This window comes from Tenebrio molitor, chromosome Y (genome assembly GCF_963966145.1).
Source record: "Tenebrio molitor chromosome Y, icTenMoli1.1, whole genome shotgun sequence".
Classification (NCBI taxonomy): Eukaryota; Metazoa; Arthropoda; class Insecta; order Coleoptera; family Tenebrionidae; genus Tenebrio; species Tenebrio molitor.
Window position 1 is genome coordinate 2,417,618 of NC_091056.1, and position 18,458 is coordinate 2,436,075.

The 18,458-nt window shown below is 36.6% G+C and overlaps 2 long non-coding RNA genes across 3 annotated transcripts in view; one reads left to right on the forward strand and one right to left on the reverse strand.

Annotated features, from left to right (window-relative positions):
* The window catches only part of LOC138140549 (uncharacterized), a 390,561-nt gene that overhangs the window by 97,143 nt on the left and 274,960 nt on the right, over positions 1-18,458 (reverse strand). The window lies entirely within an intron of this gene.
* Positions 17,048-18,458, forward strand: part of LOC138140644 (uncharacterized) — a 196,708-nt gene continuing 195,297 nt past the window's right edge. For both annotated transcript variants that reach the window (XR_011162676.1, XR_011162677.1), the window contains exon 1: positions 17,048-17,444. This is a non-coding gene — a long non-coding RNA (uncharacterized lncRNA). The remainder of the gene's footprint in view (positions 17,445-18,458) is intronic.

The following is an 18,458-nucleotide window of genomic DNA, read 5'->3' on the forward strand; positions in this document are numbered from 1 at the left end:
TAACAGATCGGGAATTACCTTGTACAAGTCTCTTGAATTAATTCAGAATTGGTTGAACTGAATTGAATTTGGGAATTAGGAGGAATTGTAAAGGAATTAAATGAAATTTAGAGGAATTGCTAGGAATTACACGGAACTAGAAAGAATTAAATGGAATTGCATCGTGGAATTGAAATTACATATGTACCTACTTAGTTAATTTTGGTAGGGATCACGATAGCATACGATCAAGCAACGAAAAATAACGACAGTGTGCTGTTTGTCAAGGTTATTGCGTCTGCGATTGTTTCGTATATGTGTTAAGTGCTTGTAAAACGTAAAATAATCTTTTTTAATTATAAAATCAATAAGGAATGAGCAGTATGCACACGAATAGGTAAGTATAATCAGTCAGTAATCAGTTTGTAACGTTTCTACCAAAGTTTTGGGCGAGACTTTGTGTAAATCCCAGGAATTCCACTCATTGTATTGTTAGTTGTCTGTATCGCGAGCAATGTTTAAATATCTTGTAAGACTTTGCCTAAGCGAACGAACGTTATTCAATATTCGTGCGCTGTCACTTTTCAGGTACCTATTTTAACTGTTTTGCATTACTCGGCTTCAAATTTCGCACTCATACCTAAAAAGTGATCTGGCACAGCACTTATATTGAAAATAACTATTCTTCTCGTTGTTAGTCAATATTGTGTATTGAGATTTTATTTTATATCTGCATTAGGGTTAAATATTTATTCATAATATGTGGTCGAAAAGGCTATGAGGTTAGTTTACACAATATATTTTTTATTAAGAGAAACCTATAATAAAACATTACAGGTTCTTTACTCAAACCTACCACTGCCTTCAATTTCAACAGTCCAGCAAAACATGAAGAACAATGACAATAAAATTGTTGAAGGGCAGCTTCGAATGAGCGAGTTGAAAGATTTTCTTGTAACAAATAACTTGCCCCTCAAAGCATGGATATCTGAAGATGGTACGAGGATACTCGATAAAGTAGAATATGATCCACAAACAAATCAATTAGTGGGGTTGGTGCTGCCTTTAGAAAAAGATGCGATGCCTAAAGTTTTAAGTCACGAAGCCGACTGTGCTAGAAATATCGAATCTTTAATTCTGAACAAAGAAAAATCCAAAATTGGTTATATAGTATAGAGGAAATTTCTCTTTCTGTCTTTCTTTTTTTGGTACCAACAATAAGTTCACTTACATTGATGTGGTAAAAAGATGGACTCACATATATAACGAAGCAAAGAAAATTGGAATAGAAATCGTTGGCTTTTCAAGAGATGGAGACAGCCGTATCTTGAAGGCAATGGAACATCTTATGAAAATGGGATTAAACAATAAAGATTTTGGGAATTATTTCAGTTGTCATGTAGGTACATCCGAATTTTTTATGTGTTCAAGATACAATACACATCGGTGGAAAAATGAGAGTGAGACTCTTAAACGAAAAAGTTAATATTCAGGTAGGTGCATATCAAGTAAAAAAAGAACACCTTATCACTTTGACTCGAGAAGTTAACAGAGGAGTTCATCAAATGTTGGAAAGTGACTTAGACGGCACGGATAAAATGAACTATGGTGCAGTAGAAAGAATATGTGCGTCTCATGTACCTACATTACTAAAAGAACATGTTAAAGAGAGCGATGGCACGCAAATGTATTTAATTCTTATGCAACTCATAACGCAATCATTTTTAAGCGAGTGCCCTCCTTTACAAAAGCTTAAAATGTTATGGACCGCTGTAATTTTCTTGAGGATTTGGCGAACATGGATTTTGAAATCGAATTCGTATTCTTTAAAAAACACATTTGTTACGCGGAATGTTTATGTTTCTGTTGAATTAAATGCACATTCTATGATACTACTTTTACTAAAATTAAAGGATGAGCAAGAACTTTTTTTAACAAAACATTTTAGTAGCCAACCGTGTGAGGCATTTTTTAGATTACTTCGGTCTATGACAACCACAGAATCTACCAAAATTAATTTTAGCACATTAGACGTTTTGTACCGGATAAACAGAGTAAATCTTCAAAATAAAATAATCTCTACTCATCAGCATCTATATAACTTCCCACGGTACCTTAAAAAAATAATTTCGAAACGAATATCAAAGATTTACCAAAAATAAGCATGGATGAAATACGAGTCATTGTACAAGAAGCAGAACAAGAAGCTCTTGGGTTTGCCGTTATGTTGGAAATGAATATGACTGAAATAAATACGAGGTGTGAAATAAAATATGTTGGCAATGAATTGACTTTAGAAGAATCGAACCAAGAATCCGATAATGATGTCGAAGATGATATGACTGAAGAGACTGCCCAAACTGATGATGAAGATGATGAAACAGATTTTCTGGTGAAATCTCTGAAAGGGCCATTGACAGTAAAAACATTCGACCATCCAGTCGAAGACAAAACATCTAACTTTGTAGAAGTTATTATAAATCAGAAGAAATTAACTACAAAAAAGAGTACTTTATGTTGGCTTCTTCGCACAAAACCGTCTAAAGTTAGTGTGGATCGCTTAAAACGTTTTCAGTGAAGTAATATGAATATGTTCCTATCTATTTCCTACGAATTTATCTAGATTTGTGTTTTATATTATTTTGTCAGGATATTTTTTTGTTTTGTTTAATAAATTTTGTATGCAAGTATATTTTACTTTTCGTTTCATAAATTCATTTTATTCTTGGTACCTGTACCGAGGCGAATCAAATTTTCCAATCACTCAAAAGACAAAATTATAAACTTAAAAAAAGAATAACAAAGAAATATAGATTGATATTCGAACTTATATGAATTTTTGGAATTGGATCTGAATTGAAGGAATTGCCAGAATTAATCTGAATTGATTCGAATTACAACGGAATTAGTTGAAATGAACTGAATTGATTTGAATTGGTGGAATTGCTGGAATTGAAAGAATTATCAGAATTAATTCTGAATTGGGATTGAATTGTACAACAAATTTTCGATCTGTTACCCCCTCGTATTTAGTTCAACAACGCAGGTCTACACTGATTTCGATGTTTGCATAAAATTGACAGTTTTTGAACAATTTCGACCCCCTGATTACGAAAATTATTTTGGTTTTGCGCTATCACGTCTAGTTTTTTCACCTAGAATGAATGAATTAATTCAAAATTTCGATATTGTAATATCGGACAACAATATGGATATTCGAAATTTCCTTGTTTTATTTGCGAGTGGGACAGCCGGGCACGAGACAAGCACTGGACTCAAAGCGAGTGGCCTTTAAGAACTAGAATTGTACCGGGAAGCAATAATAAAAAATAATTTAGTTGTATCCTAAAAAAGTCGTATTAGGTACCACCAATGCATATCAAACTCAGTTTGATGAAATACTTTGTAAAGGTCTTGATAAAAATGGACAATGATTCAAGTATTTATGTACTTACAAAGTTTCCAGATCTCTCCAATGCCAAATTGAAAGAGATTATATTCATAGGACCTCAAATAAGATCTTTGTGCAAAGTGTAAGGATTTTCAAAATTCTATTAATGTTGTTGAAAGGAATGCCTGGACGGCATTTAAGAACGTCATAGAAACATTGCTTGGAAATCACCAAAGATGAAGACTACGAAAATATTGTAAGAATCACGTTTAAAAATTTTCACATCTCGGGGTGTAATATGAGTTTGAAAGTGAATTTCCTATTTTCGCACTTAAATCTTTTTCCTAAAAATCTTGGTGATGTCAGCAAGGAACAAGGGGAACGTTTTGACCAAGATATAAAACAAATGGAGAGGTGATATCAAGAAAGATGGAGCGTATCATTGATGACAGACTTTTGCTGGATGTTACGGCGCGATGTAACCAAAAAAAAAAAAACTTACAGCAGACAATCAATTAAAAACAGGTTCCTCACAAAGCGTCAAAGATGCCATTCTCATTAGGAATAAAAAATTTAGTTAGATTTTTAACCAAGAATTATTATAAACATCTTATTTTCCTAAATAAATTGCTTAATTTTTTTTTGTTAATTGTGAAAAAACCTGACGTGATACAAAAAAATGAAGGGTATTTTTGTAATCAGGGCTCCAATATTATACAAAATCAGTTATCAAAATCAAAACATCGATTAAAAAGTTTTGTTTTGCAGGCCTGTGAATTTAACAACGTTAGTTACGTTAGACAAAATTAACTTAGTGTTATGATATCATATTTTCTTGAAACGAAACTTTTCCATTACTGTTGAAGTAGGTGCGATAAGCATTCCTTACAATTTTTACTGAAGTAGATGCATTTGTTAATCTTGCCTTCTTCAAACTGAGCATGTTTCCAATTCCAAATCCGGTACAACGAGTCCATTGACATGATCTTCGTGGTCAAGTAAAGAATCCGTAATTCTTTGTTGATATTTTGCGCAAAAAATTATGGAGAACACAACATGCAAGCACCACAGCATGTACGTTTGAAACATTGATAGAAATAGGTGTCAAAAATACTCTAAACCGCGATGCCAGAATACCAAATGCGTTCTCAACCACGCGTCGAGCCATTGACAGTCGATAGTTAAAAAATTTTTCGTTATGAGTTATATTTCTTTGCGAGTATGGTTTCATTAAATTTTGCATCAATGGGAAGGCCTCATCACCTATAAACACATATGGTACTACTGTATCTCCGTGTGGAAGCTTGATTGGACTTGGTATTTTCAATTGTTTAGAGTACAATCGCTTATAAATTCCTGTATTGCTCCATAAGTCCATATTCCACCGTCGGATACACGACCATTCGTACCAGTATGAACATAAATAAACTCATGGTTCGCATTTACTATTGCGAACAACACAACACTGTATGTGCCCTTGTAGTTGTAATAATACGATTCACTATTTGGTGGTTTTTTGATAAGGGTATGTTTCCCATCGACAGCTCCCAGGCAATTGTCAAATTGCCATAAGTTTTTGAAACCATCGGCGATTTTTTGCCAGTCGTGTTCATTCGATGGAACCTAAAATAAAAATATTTCAATTATTCTCTATCAGAATTTGTATGACTGAAATGATTTTTTGTAGGACATTGCGCAAAAGGAACAGGAAGAAACACTAACAGAAACAATGTTATGGTTAGTGATGATCTACAGACGCCTCAGACATCTCATTCGCGGAAAGGACGTCGATCTAAAACTAGTAGGTACTGTTACGATTTAAATTTCGCGGTAAATCGTAAAGGCGAGAACGTTCTAGAACATTCCAGAACGGGCTCTCGGACCCCGACTTCCGGTACCGGCCGCGTCAATTCGACGAGAGGAGGGGAAAATATATAAAGGTGGAGCAGACGCCATGTCAAGGGTTCTCGACTAGTTCAGGTCAGAGGTTACGACCGATCCGTGTGTGAGTGTTGTGTTCAAAGGGGGAGATTAGGGGGTGTTTTAGTGTGCAACAGGTGCTGGCGAACCCGTGGAGGAAGACCGATTCGGCTGGGAAATCGTCCTAGAAGAATTCCAACCGAAACGTCGCGGCGGATAAAGGCTTCCTTCACCGCTTCCGCTTCAGCGGATTAATTTCACCACCCTGTTGGACCGACGTCATCCCCCAGGACCCCACCGGAGAGCAGGACCTCACACCGGACTGTCCCTGGCCGAGGAACCCGAGTCCAGGAGCAACTCATATCTGGCAAGGTCCTTCAGCGTCTTTCTTTTGCGATCCGCCATCTTGGCTCATTTCTTGTACGTTGATTCACGTTATCGGACCTGGAGTGACCTCGCCAGAAACGACGCGCTCGCTGGCTCTCGAAATTTTTTTTTATTTATCACTTTACTTTATTGTTTTCCATTTTTTTGTACCGGGGCTAAACCTGACTAATTCACGCCTATCCCTAGGGAGTGTCGAGGGGAGGAAGGACCCCGAGGACTTTCCGAGGATACGGACGGCGTGATAGATCAGCGGCGGAAGAAGGACTCGGAGGACCTTCCTCCAGCTCTCGCTCTTCCCAGGACTCTTTTTGGATTTCAAGCCCCAGGCCCGGTGTAAGGAAAGTTTTGGTTTAATTTTCATGAATTGGTCATTTGTATAGTTTGAGATCTAGCCTGGTAGTACCGGCACTGTTTGTAAATTTAACTAGAGTTCAAGCGCCTTCAGCGTGTTATTCTGAGAACCTTCAGTTCACTCCTAACCTAGCTTTTATATTGTTAACTTTGATTAGTTCAATTTGGTCTCAAGGCCCATAACTTTGATTTGTTTATTTTGGAATAATACTTGGTTTGTATCCTAGCATCACCTTACATAGTCGATTGTGTTTCGCCCGCAGCGGCATCTAAGTTGGAGTTAAATTGTTACGTGTCGATTGTAAAGCTAGGAAACAAAAATTAAACACCATTATTATTACATCTGTGTTTCTGTCCAACACCTGGTATAACACCGTGTTTGTGTAACATCATTTCTACTTCAACAGCCTCGCTCTCGAGACGTAAGTGTGTTTATGTGCCAGACCCGGAACCAATCAGTCTCAGAAATCGTTATTTAAATTTCCCCCGGTGAAGTTGGGAGATTTAAGTTTTCTCTTGTTGGTGTAGTAGTTCAGGAGAAAATAATAACGTAACAGTACCATTAAAGAAAAAAAATTAACTAATTGATTTAGCTCATCAGGCACTCACCAACACGGATGATGATGAATGTGCAGTTGCTGGAAAGAGAACTGGTTACCAGCTGAAGGGGATGGCTGAACAACAGACGTTCATTGCAGAAAAACTAATTTCCGATATAATGTACTAAGGAAGAGAGGGAAAATTAAAAGAAGATGCAAGTGTGCTTTGTGGAGGTTTTATACCAAGTTCACACTTGGCCTCCAATTTATACCACCCTCCAAACTCTCTGACACGAATGGGCCACCCATCATTTCCAACATCCAGTATGTTTGTACAACCACGTCAATCCCAAATGGGCCGACATCAGTCATATATCCCTCAGTCACCACATTTGCCAGCAGAAAGCCAGGAATCATTCCAACCAACTGCCACCAATTCGCAAACTTCTGCCACCATTAACAGTAATAAAATTTACTTAAAGCGAAGGATCCAACATGTGAATTATAAACTTATCTAACATTTACTAATAAATGATTTATTTACTTAAGATTGAATCATTAAAGAAGAAGTCCGATTCGAGCAGTTGAAGCGAGCGGACCTGTTTTACGGCGCGCGATAAGATAAGCGGCAAGTAAAAACGAGGTAGAATGAAAAAAAGTGATAGTGAAAGCGAGAGAGACGAAGATCACAAAAGGAAAAGAGAAGAAGGACGAGAATCAGAAGAGAGGATTAACCCATTTCGGAAAAGTAAAAAAGTGGAAAGATCACCTGTTAAAAAGGCAATGGATCAGGAAATGAAAAAGATGTTGGAAAAAATTATGGAGGATGTAGGGGAGATAAAGGAAGAGAATCGGAAGATGAGCCGGGAATTGGAACAACTGAAAAGTATGATGCGTGAAAAGGAAGAAAAATGGGAAAGAGAAAAGATGGAATTAAAAGAAAAAATGACAAAATTGGAGGAGAAAATGGAAGAGCAGGAAAAAAGAGTGAGAAAAAAGAATATTGTCGTAACGGGACTGGATGAAGAGGAATGTGAGAACGAGAAGAAACTGGAAAAATGGATGAAGGCAGAATTAGAGGTTGAAGTAAGGGTGAAAGAGATGTATAAAATAAATGGAGGAAAAATGATTGTGGCAGAACTTGAGAGCTGGGGGGAAAAACGGAAAGTTATGGAAAATAAAAGGAAACTAAGAGAAAAAAAAGGAAAGAGAGTGTACATAGAAGATGATATGACAAAAAAGGAGAGAGACACACAGAAGAAATTAAGAACGCTAGCCAAAGAAGAGCGAGAAAAAGGACTGCGGGTGAAAGTGGGTTATAAAAAGATATGGATAGAGGGAAAAGGTTTTAGGTGGGATGAAGAAAACGGGAAGTTACATACAGCAAATTTTTGAATAAGAGCGTAAGAAAAAGACGACAGGGCAGAAAAGGGAAAACGAACATGGAGAGGAATAAAGGAGAAAACGAGCAAATAAGAATAGTATTCTGGAATGTAGCGGGAATAAAAAATAAAGAGAATGAGTTTTGGAAGTATTTGGGAGAATTTGACGTAGTGGGATTGGTAGAAACGTGGGTGGAAGAAAAAGGCTGGGAAAGATTGGAAAAGAGAATGCCGAGAGAGTTTGAGTGGAAGTGTCAATATGCAGAGAGGGAAAGCAAGAAAGGGAGAGCGAAAGGTGGGATAATAATGGGTGTGAAAAAGGGACTGGAAGAAGAAAACGGATCTGGAGTAAAAGAAGAAAGAGGGTTTATGGAAAGAACGGTAAAAAGAAAACAGAGAAAATGGAGAATTGTAACAATATACAGCAGAAGTATGAAAGAAACGAAGAGAATAATAGAAGAGCGAGTAAAAGAGCAGGAAGAAGGAACTCTGGTGATTGGGGGGGATTTTAATGCAAGAATTGGGGGAAAAGGAAGGCGGATGGAAGAACAACAAGCAACAATAGAAAGAAGACCAACAAAAGATGGAATAGAAAACGCAGAAGGGAGAGAACTGGTTAGCTTAGTAGAAGAAAGAGGATGGGACGTACTTAATGGAAACTGCATAGGAGACGAGAAAGGGGAGTACACGTATATTGGATCGAGAGGGGAGACAGTTATTGATTATGTTATGGTGAATGAAGAAGCATGGGATAAAATAGAAGAATTTAAGGTGGGAGAAAGAGTGGAGTCGGATCATATGCCATTGGAAGTGAGGACAAAAGGAAGAGAGAAAGAGAGAAGTATGAAGGATGTTAAAAGAAAAATTGTGAAGAATATTTGGACGGAAGAAGGAAAAGAAAAGTATAGAGCAAGACTTAGGGAGGCAAAATACGAAGAAGGAGAAATAAACAAAAAAGTGAGGGAGCTGAGCGAGAACGTAAAAAATGCAACAGGAAAAAAAGAGATAGAGATAAGAGAGAAGATGGGGCTGTGGAAAAACGAGTGGTGGGATAAAGAATGCAGGGAAGGGAAGCAAGCAGCAAGAAAGAAACTCAGAAATTGGAAAAAAGAAAAAGCAACGAAGGAAGAGTACAAGAGAGCACGCAAGAGGTACAAATTAGTATGCAAAGAGAAGAAGGAAAAGAAACGGATGGAAGAAGAAATGAAGATGAAAGGTATAAAGACGGAAGAAGAGGTGTGGAGATACATAAATAGGGAAAGAAAGAAAAAAGGAGAAATAGTGAGTGATAGAATTACTATGGAGGAATGGAGAAAGTACTTCAGTGAGTTGTTGGGGGGTGAGGAAAATAGACAAGAAAAGGAAAAGAGACAACACAGAGTGGGAGAAATAGAAGAGATAACAAGAGAAGAATTAGAGCAACAACTAAGAAAACTGAAAAGGAAAAAGGCACCGGGGAGGGACGGTATACAGAACGAATCGTGGATGTATGGAACTGAAAGGGAAGTTGATAGGTTGTTAGAGATAATGAATGGAGTGTGGAAGGGAGAGGGCTTCCCCCAGGAGTGGAAGGAGGGGATAATATGCCCCATATATAAGAAAGGAGAAAAGGATACAGCCAGCAATTACAGGGGGATCACGCTCCTTAATACGGCATATAAGGTATACGCGATGATTGTGGAAGAAAGACTGATGAAGGAAATGAATGAGCGGGGTGCGTTACCAGACGGGCAGGCGGGATTTAGGAAAGGTAGAGGGACTATGGACAACGTATATATCTTGAATCATATAATAGGAAATGAGATAAAAAAGAGGGGTAGCAAGATATATGCATTTTTTGTAGACCTGAAGGCGGCTTTTGATAATGTGGAAAGAGACTTACTGTGGGAATACTTGAGAAAGAAAGGGATAAATGAGCATCTGGTAACAAAAATAGAAGAGATATATGAAGAGACGATAAGTAGAGTGAGAGTGGATGGAAGAGTGAGTGAATGTTTCAAGACGTATAAGGGAGTAAGACAAGGTTGTCCACTAAGCCCCAGCCTGTTTGCAGCGTTTATAGGAGATATAGAGGAGATGTTCAGGAAGGGGCAGGCAGGGGGGGTCGTGGTGGGCAAAGAAAAAGTGTGGTCTTTGGCATACGCGGATGATTTGGTGGTGCTAGCGAGAGAGGAGAAAGGTATGAAAGAAATGTTGGGAAATATGGAGAAATATATGAGGAGGAAAAAGTTGACGGTGAATGTAGAGAAATCCAAGATGATGGTGTTTAGAAAGGGGGGTGGTAGGAGAAAAATAAATGAGTGGAGATGGGAAAAGGATAAAATTGAAGAAGTGAAAGAATTTAAGTATTTAGGTTATGTGATGAATGAAAGAAACACAGCAGCAGCACATGTGAGAGAGTTAGTGAAAAAAGCGAATAAGATAATAGGAGCGGTATGGGGGATAGGAGAGAGAAAATTTGGACATGACTTTAGAAGGAGAATAATGATGTTTGATAGTCTGGTGAAAAGCGTGATGATGTATGGAGCGGAAATATGGGGATGGAGAGAGCAAGAAGGGTTGGAAGGGGTGCAAGGAAAATATTTGAAATGGGTGCTAGGAGTAGATAGAGAGACACCGGGCTATATAGTGATGGAGGAAACAAAAAGGGATGGAATAAGAATAGAAGCAGGAAAGAGAGCAATAAGATTTGAGGAGAGGTTGATAGAGAGAGGAGAGTGTAGAATTTTGCAAGAGTGTCTGAAAGAAAAAAGGAAAGAAATAGGAAAAGGGGTATGGAAAGAGAGGGAGGCATATTTCGAAAGAAATGGTTATGCAGGAGCGGAGATAGAAAGAATGCGAGAGGGAGGCAGAGCAATGACATATGAATTGGTGCAGAGAGACAGAGATGTGCAAGTGCAGGAAAGAAGAACGAGAATTAGGGAATCTAGGTACAATGGGAAGTATGAAAAAATAATAACGGAAGAACTACCAAAGTACCTAGGAAGAGAGAGTAGAAAGGAGAGAGTGATAATAGCAAGATTTAGGTGTGGAAATGAGGAGAGAGAGAATAAATATTGGAATGAGGATAGGATTAGAGTGTGCAGGATGTGTGGAGAAAAAAAGGAGACGATAGAACATATGTTGAATGAATGCGTAGAATTGAGAGAGAGAGAGGAAAGTAGAGAAGAAATGTTGAATGAGGACGGAAGAGGGATCGAATGGATGAAGAAGGTTGAGTGGAGAAGAGGGACAATATGTGGGGAGGGATAATTGTATTTGGAAAGCTGCTAATTTGTTATTGTTTTGAATTATTTAGTTAGTTAGTTTTAGTTATTATATTATATTTTATTGTATTTTATTGAGTTAGTGGGAAATGTCGAAAATCGGATAATTTATAAACCTGTATAGGTATTAAATATACATACAACTAACAGTACCATTAAAGAAAAAAAATTAACTAATTGATTTAGCTCATCAGGCACTCACCAACACGGATGATGATGAATGTGCAGTTGCTGGAAAGAGAACTGGTTACCAGCTGAAGGGGATGGCTGAACAACAGACGTTCATTGCAGAAAAACTAATTTCAGATATAATGTACTAAGGAAGAGAGGGAAAATTAAAAGAAGATGCAAGTGTGCTTTGTGGAGGTTTTATACCAAGTTCACACTTGGCCTCCAATTTATACCACCCTCCAAACTCTCTGACACGAATGGGCCACCCATCATTTCCAACATCCAGTATGTTTGTACAACCACGTCAATCCCAAATGGGCCGACATCAGTCATATATCCCTCAGTCACCACATTTGCCAGCAGAAAGCCAGGAATCATTCCAACCAACTGCCACCAATTCGCAAACTTCTGCCACCATTAACAGTAATAAAATTTACTTAAAGCGAAGGATCCAACATGTGAATTATAAACTTATCTAACATTTACTAATAAATGATTTATTTACTTAAGATTGAATCATTTTTCCTTACCTTTAAATAGTCCTCCTTTAATGCGTCGTATATTACCCAGCAGGTTTCTGGAATTATGGCACTGAGGGATTGAGGTGAGATGGCAGTGCTAAACTTTAGATCTTCGTAACTATTACCAGTTGCTAAATATCTAAGTGTAAAAGTAAGCCTTTCTTCGGCGCTTATCGCATTCCTCATTACGGTATTTTGTTTCGAAATTTTGGGCCGTACTAATTTTAATATAGTCCTGAAGGCATCGTCATCCATTCATAAATAATTTTTAAAATCCGCAGGTTCGTACGCGCGCAGTTCATTCAAGAGATTCATGTGGGAGTAGAGATGTCGATGCAATAACCAAATTTGCACCATTTTTTCTTCTTTTTCACCTTTTCTTGTTTTTCTTTATTGTCTAAAACTAATAAGGCCACAAGTGAAGCAACAACCTTCTTTGAGGGTGCCATGTTCTTCGTAAAATGTTCGATGGCAAACTAATAAAATCTGAACGATTTCACATCGCACGTGTGGAGGTAAAACAGCCGAACGACGGTTGAAACGACAATCTGAAAGACGTGTCGTACGATCTGTAGTACGACAGATCGTATCGTGTGTAGGCCGTTTAACTTGAGGTGGTCAGTTATGACCCGGCAATAAACTTCTGGCACCCGTCGCGCGACTGGGCTGCACCTGTCTTGCCTCCGATGGTCCCTTTTCAGACGGCTCAAAAGCATCTGCCATAAAAAATGTACTCTCTTCAAGTTGGTAATAAAAGTGACCCCAAAATTGTAAAAGAAATTATCGGCCCAAGTCGTGATGTGTAATGCGAACGCGAAAATTTGACCGTGACGGATGAAAGCAATTCAGTGGCCGGGAATAAAATGTAGGTATGTGGTGAGCCTAAAGAAGTTTTCACTTCAAAAATAAGCAAGATAGATAGATTCTTGAAAAATGTCATCGCCTGGCAAAAAACCTGTCCTTAAGAGTCAGACACACGTGAAATAATTCAATTTCTTTCATCATTTGCTAATTGCTACCTTAATTTAAACTGTGTATGTGTCGTAGGCTAATTACAAATTCAATCGTTCTATAAAAAGCCCAGTCACTTTGTAAATGATTAGGCAAATTGTAAAATATAGAATAAACTGAGTATTTTTATAATTTGACCGAGGATTTTAGGCGTTTTATAAAACGCTGAATAGCTCTTAGTCGTATTGTAAAATGATCTTTCATTTTGTTTGGTTTAGAATATGACTGGTCATATCCAGTCGTTCTGTAAAAGACTGGAGAGTTGTTGGACATTTTATAAAATACCCATTTATATTTATTAATGTTTTATCGTTATCATTTTGAAACAAATAAAAAATAGATTTTATACTATACTATATTATATTTTTCGTATAAAAATATACAGGATTTATAACAGTTTAAATAAAGATATCTCCAAAACAAAAAATATTAAAAAATAAGTATAAACAAATACGACATTCAAAACAATTTAATAAGTAATTTTTACTTATTTGAACATGATCCGCTCGAGTGACATTTACTATTACATTTCATACCAGCTTTAAAACAAAAACACTTATTTGTATGGCACTGCGACTTGCTTGGTTTACAAGAACATTTTTTGAATCCTTATCCTCCAAATTTTGAAAACTTTGTCACAGCTTCCCTCAAAGTAATGATTTTTTCCTCCAGAACATGAATTGGCTCAGAAGTTTCAATACCAATAATTTCGTCTCTTGAAAACCATCGGTTCAACATTCCATGTATGGTACCAATTCGGTGCACTCCATTTTTTATCTCTACGATAGTTCCTAATATATTTTTAGGGTCCAGCGGTTCCCTGTCGAATTTAGGAACTTCAATCGCAATATTCTGACCCAAAGTAAGTGGTTTCAACTTTTGTTTTGTAGTTTCAAGCGTTTTGTCTGCAGCACGTTTCTGACCAACAATACATCCCATTCTTCGTGTCTGTATGGTCTCTTTTTGGCATAAATCACATTCCATTCTTTCATTCTATGTCAAATTTTTTAAACATTTTTCACAGTGAACTGTTTTATTGCTTGCATTGCCATTAATTTTAATTCTAGTCTGGTCGACGATAGGGCTATTAATTTCAACTATAGTCTGATCAACGATAAGAATATCCACAACATTAAATATCTGAATTTCTTCAATATCAGTAGAGTTTTTTGGTGTAGTTGGAGTATCATTTAGTTCAAACACCTCTTCGTCTCCGGAATGATTAGTTTCTTGAGAAATTTGAGATGACTTAGTGATTAAATGTTCAAAATAACTTCCTCTCCTTCGGTTATGTTAGTTAATACTTTTTCTAAATCTTCTTCAGTTGTTATTTCTCTGACTGTTTCTGTAGGTAAATCCGTAGAAAAAAGCCCAACAGGAAAATCAACACCAAACAGTGCTTTGTAAGGTGTACGTTTGATAATCCTATGGCAGGAGGATTTTTTTGCCATTGGACAAAATAACATCCAAGCGACCAATTTGTTGAATTATTATATTTTAGCCACGCCCTTAACATGTTTTCAACATCTTGATTTGATCTTTCCACACTGCCCTGGCTTTGTTGGTGACGAGGACGACCATTTACTATCTTGCAAGAGGGCCATCTTGAGACCAACTGATTAATCACGCTATTAACAAACTCCCTCCCATTGTCACTTTGTAAAATTTTAGGCGCTCCAAATTACAAAAAAATTTTTAAAAGTTCCGATGAGACTTCTTCTGCGCGTTTCGATTTTAATGGTCTTAAGTGAATAAACTTAGTAAGGTGATCCTGGTAGTTCATCAACCATTTATATTCGCGATCTGGAGTTGACTGTAGGTCCATTAGATCTGTTTGCCCCCTATGATTCCATCCCTTAGATAGGAGAGGTTTCACCACAATTCCTTTTTTCGATTGCTGTTTTTTTTTCTGCACACGTTGTGCAACATTTAACAAAAATTTCCACTGCTGGTCGAGGAATTGAATATTTAGGTTTGAGTGCCATTAGCATTTTAATCACGACCTCCATGGCCATTACTTATATGAGTTTCAACTAATTTTTCATAAAATTTCTCAACGCCACTATAAAAGTTATTTCATCTTCCTTACTTGACCTTTTCTTTATAATGGCTTTTTCTCCACCTATTTCTAGTCTCATAAATCCGTGAAAAATAATGCCGCTCATTGGACCTTTTATCGCCTTTTTCTTTTGCCTGTCTGCCAGTTGATAAAATTTCTGTTATTTCTTCTATTCTTGCAGAAGTCTACGGTTTCTTAATACTTTTCTCGTGAGCTACAATAAAAATATTGAATTATTTCGGAAAATATACGGGGTGACTATTATTGATGAAACATTTTTTCGTTACGTTGGTAGCGGTCGTGCTTTAAACAACGCATGCGTCAACATTCTGTCTTATAAAACTTGTAAAATAATATAACATTATGTACAGAGTGTGGATTATTCACAAACCCGTGTCTGTGTCAGTAAATTTGAAAACCTAACCAAAAAACAAGTCAAGAGCTGTCAGGTTTTAAGGGTTTGTTAGGGCTACTAATCGCTACCATACCAACACACTTAATTTGCTTAAATCATTTATAGTCACCCGGTAAGTAGGTACTACACCGTATTTCATTTTTGAGGTTAGATTTATTGTGGTTACTTACCAGCATAAAATTTTTGTAGTTCTTTATACTTAATATAATTCTTTATTAACAAACGAAACACTTTCTTGGTTTTCCAGCATCTTGGAACGATATTTTCTAAAGTAAAAACCGTCGACAATGGACAATTCGCCCGAATCAGCTGGCTGTTGTTGTGTTATAATAACTGTGTTCTTTTTACCTGAGATTTCAGCTAATCTCAGCTCACTTCAGTTGAGATGAGATGTGTCGTTCTTTTAAAGAAACAAAGTGAAATTATCTGAGATTTTTACTTCCCCCCTTACCCCTACAGCACAACCTATTTTAGAATCTCGTGATGAGATTTGGGATGTTTTTCAATAACTCATCATTTAAATCGCTATCTGATGAAGATGACGAAGTTAGTAAACCACCATCATCATCATCTTCATCAAAAAATATTTGCTAAAACAATTTTTGTCTTTTGTATTACAATAATGTTGTTTTCTTTTTCCGTTGACATTTTATTAATTATTTATTAACACGGCACACTACTGTTGTAGAAAGTGAGGTTTATGTGTGTTTACATGTCAAATGCCGACACTGACATTTATTTGAGAAAGTACGTTCTTTTTATACAAAGAAATATCTCATCTCAATCATCTCAGCTCACTTCAGATTGATCTGAGACGCTTGTAAAAAGAACATGACCAATATGCCTAAATATTTATTCCAGGCGCATTGTAATCTCGGGCACCTGTATTTTCCAATAAGACTAACAGCTATTCAGCGTTTTATCAAACGCCTAAAAGTGTCGGTCGAATTATAAAAATACTCAATTTATTCTATATTTTACAATTTGCCTAGTCATTTACAAAGTGACTGGGCTTTTTATAAAACGACTGAATTTGTTATAAGCCTGGGACATATGTACGTCACTGGCCGGCATGATGCTCGAGGGGGGAGTGTTTTACCTGCGCATCACGTTTGGCGTTAGCTCTAGCTCTGTTGTATGGAACCATAGAAATCATAGAATATGGAACAGACGGCTTGGATACCTAACCTACAACTGTTAACTCGCCGTTTCATATTTTGTATTGAATTTTGAAGCGTCACTTTGACAATTCAAATCAAGGTGTCAACGATGTTGCCAACCTAAGTTTAAAGTCATTGCCTGCTCTAATTATGAAATTTAAATGATCTCACGGTAGTTTGTTACAGTTACAGTACATCGCCAATCGTTCCATTGTGAAGTTTGAAATACGGATTCGACGCTAAAATTGACCAATTTAAGGGGTATCAATTTTTGTATAGCATCTGTAACAGATTTATTTGCGATCGTCTTGAATGTTGTTAAACTTACAAAATTATTGCTTTCAAACTAAAGTGAGAGAATCTGTTACCATTCGTAGACAACACTCTATACATAGAAATGTTTTGTAGTAGGCATACCTAAATATAGACAAGTAACAAGCGTGAGCGCACGACGCATGTGCTGCATAGACATTAGAAAATAGTAAACGTTGTACGGTATTAATGGCGGTTGTGGTTTGTGGTGATCAGAGATATTTCTTTTAGTATGGTTAGGTTAAAGCGAATGGTTTTAAAATTCGGTATGATGTGTTTCAATAACTCCACTAATAAAAATCGATAACGAGCCCGAATAGGATTTCGAACAAATATCAATTGGTGATTTTTTACTTCTTCATCATGAAGACACACGAAATCGCCGGTTTTTTGCTTCTTCATCGTGACGATGCGAGCAGAGCCGATCTTGTCGTAAATTAAACGTGATTCAATCGATCCTTAACCAAGTGGGAACTTTGTCAATTTTTCATGTGCGACTATTCAATAGTGCTGAGATACAGATTCGATTTGGATCAGAAGATACGAAAATGAAGTTTCTGGAGCAGACAGTTTTGCAGTGGTAAGAAAATGTATCTTATAATAGTAAGGATTGTATTTATTGTCTCAAAAGCTTATTTTTTGTGTCTTCGTAGTTCCGGTTTAGGCCCGGTATTTCAGTCGTGGGTTAAACCAAATAAAAATGGTTAACTATTAAATTACCTGGTTAGGGGTATTTCGGTGTCGGGTTGGTTCTAATCAAGGTTAAATTTAACTGGAAAGTTAACCCAGGGGATAGGGGTGGGTTAACCTGCTTTTTCTCGGTTAGACATGCGCATTACTCGTGCCAAAAGTGCGGTGCAGAATTATTTATTTTTCTGTTTTGGCAAGTTTAATATTAAATTAGCACTTATAACGGCTATTTCGCATTTTGAAGTGGCGCCAAATGAAAGTTTGAAAATGGACAGTCGTCGAAGATCCAAAAATTAGACTTTGATATAAGCATTGTATTTACATTAAAATGTTAATTGTGAAATTCAATTTAATTTGATCTTACAATAAGTATTATTTGTTTTTACTTGAATAGATATTTTTTATTATAATTTACAGTATTGTAAAAGAATTATTTTTTGTTAGTAAAAGATTATTTTATTTAATAATATGCCCTTGTGTTTCATTAATTTTTATATAAATTCTGATTTTTCCCGAATTAAAAAGAGCTAGAAGATATTTTTTTTATTGTTATATTAATATGTATAATTATTTTCTTGTTTTTTAATATACATATCTGATCCAAAAGTCGGTATCTGTTGTAAAATTCCATTATAAAAAAATAGGTATGTATTTTTGAATAAAAACACCTCACTCTTTAACCAAAACAACTCTACACGTGGGTTAAATACTGTCACAGCTGACAGCAAACGGCAGCATTCTACACCTGTCCGTTACGACTGGCTACGAGCTTTTCGAATATGTCTGCCGAAAGCACTGCCAACATTAAGAAAAAGTTGGTTAAATACTTTAACCCATAACTAAGCACTGAAATACGCATACAAGGTTAATAATTGAGTTAAAATTTAACCGCGTTTTGCAAACC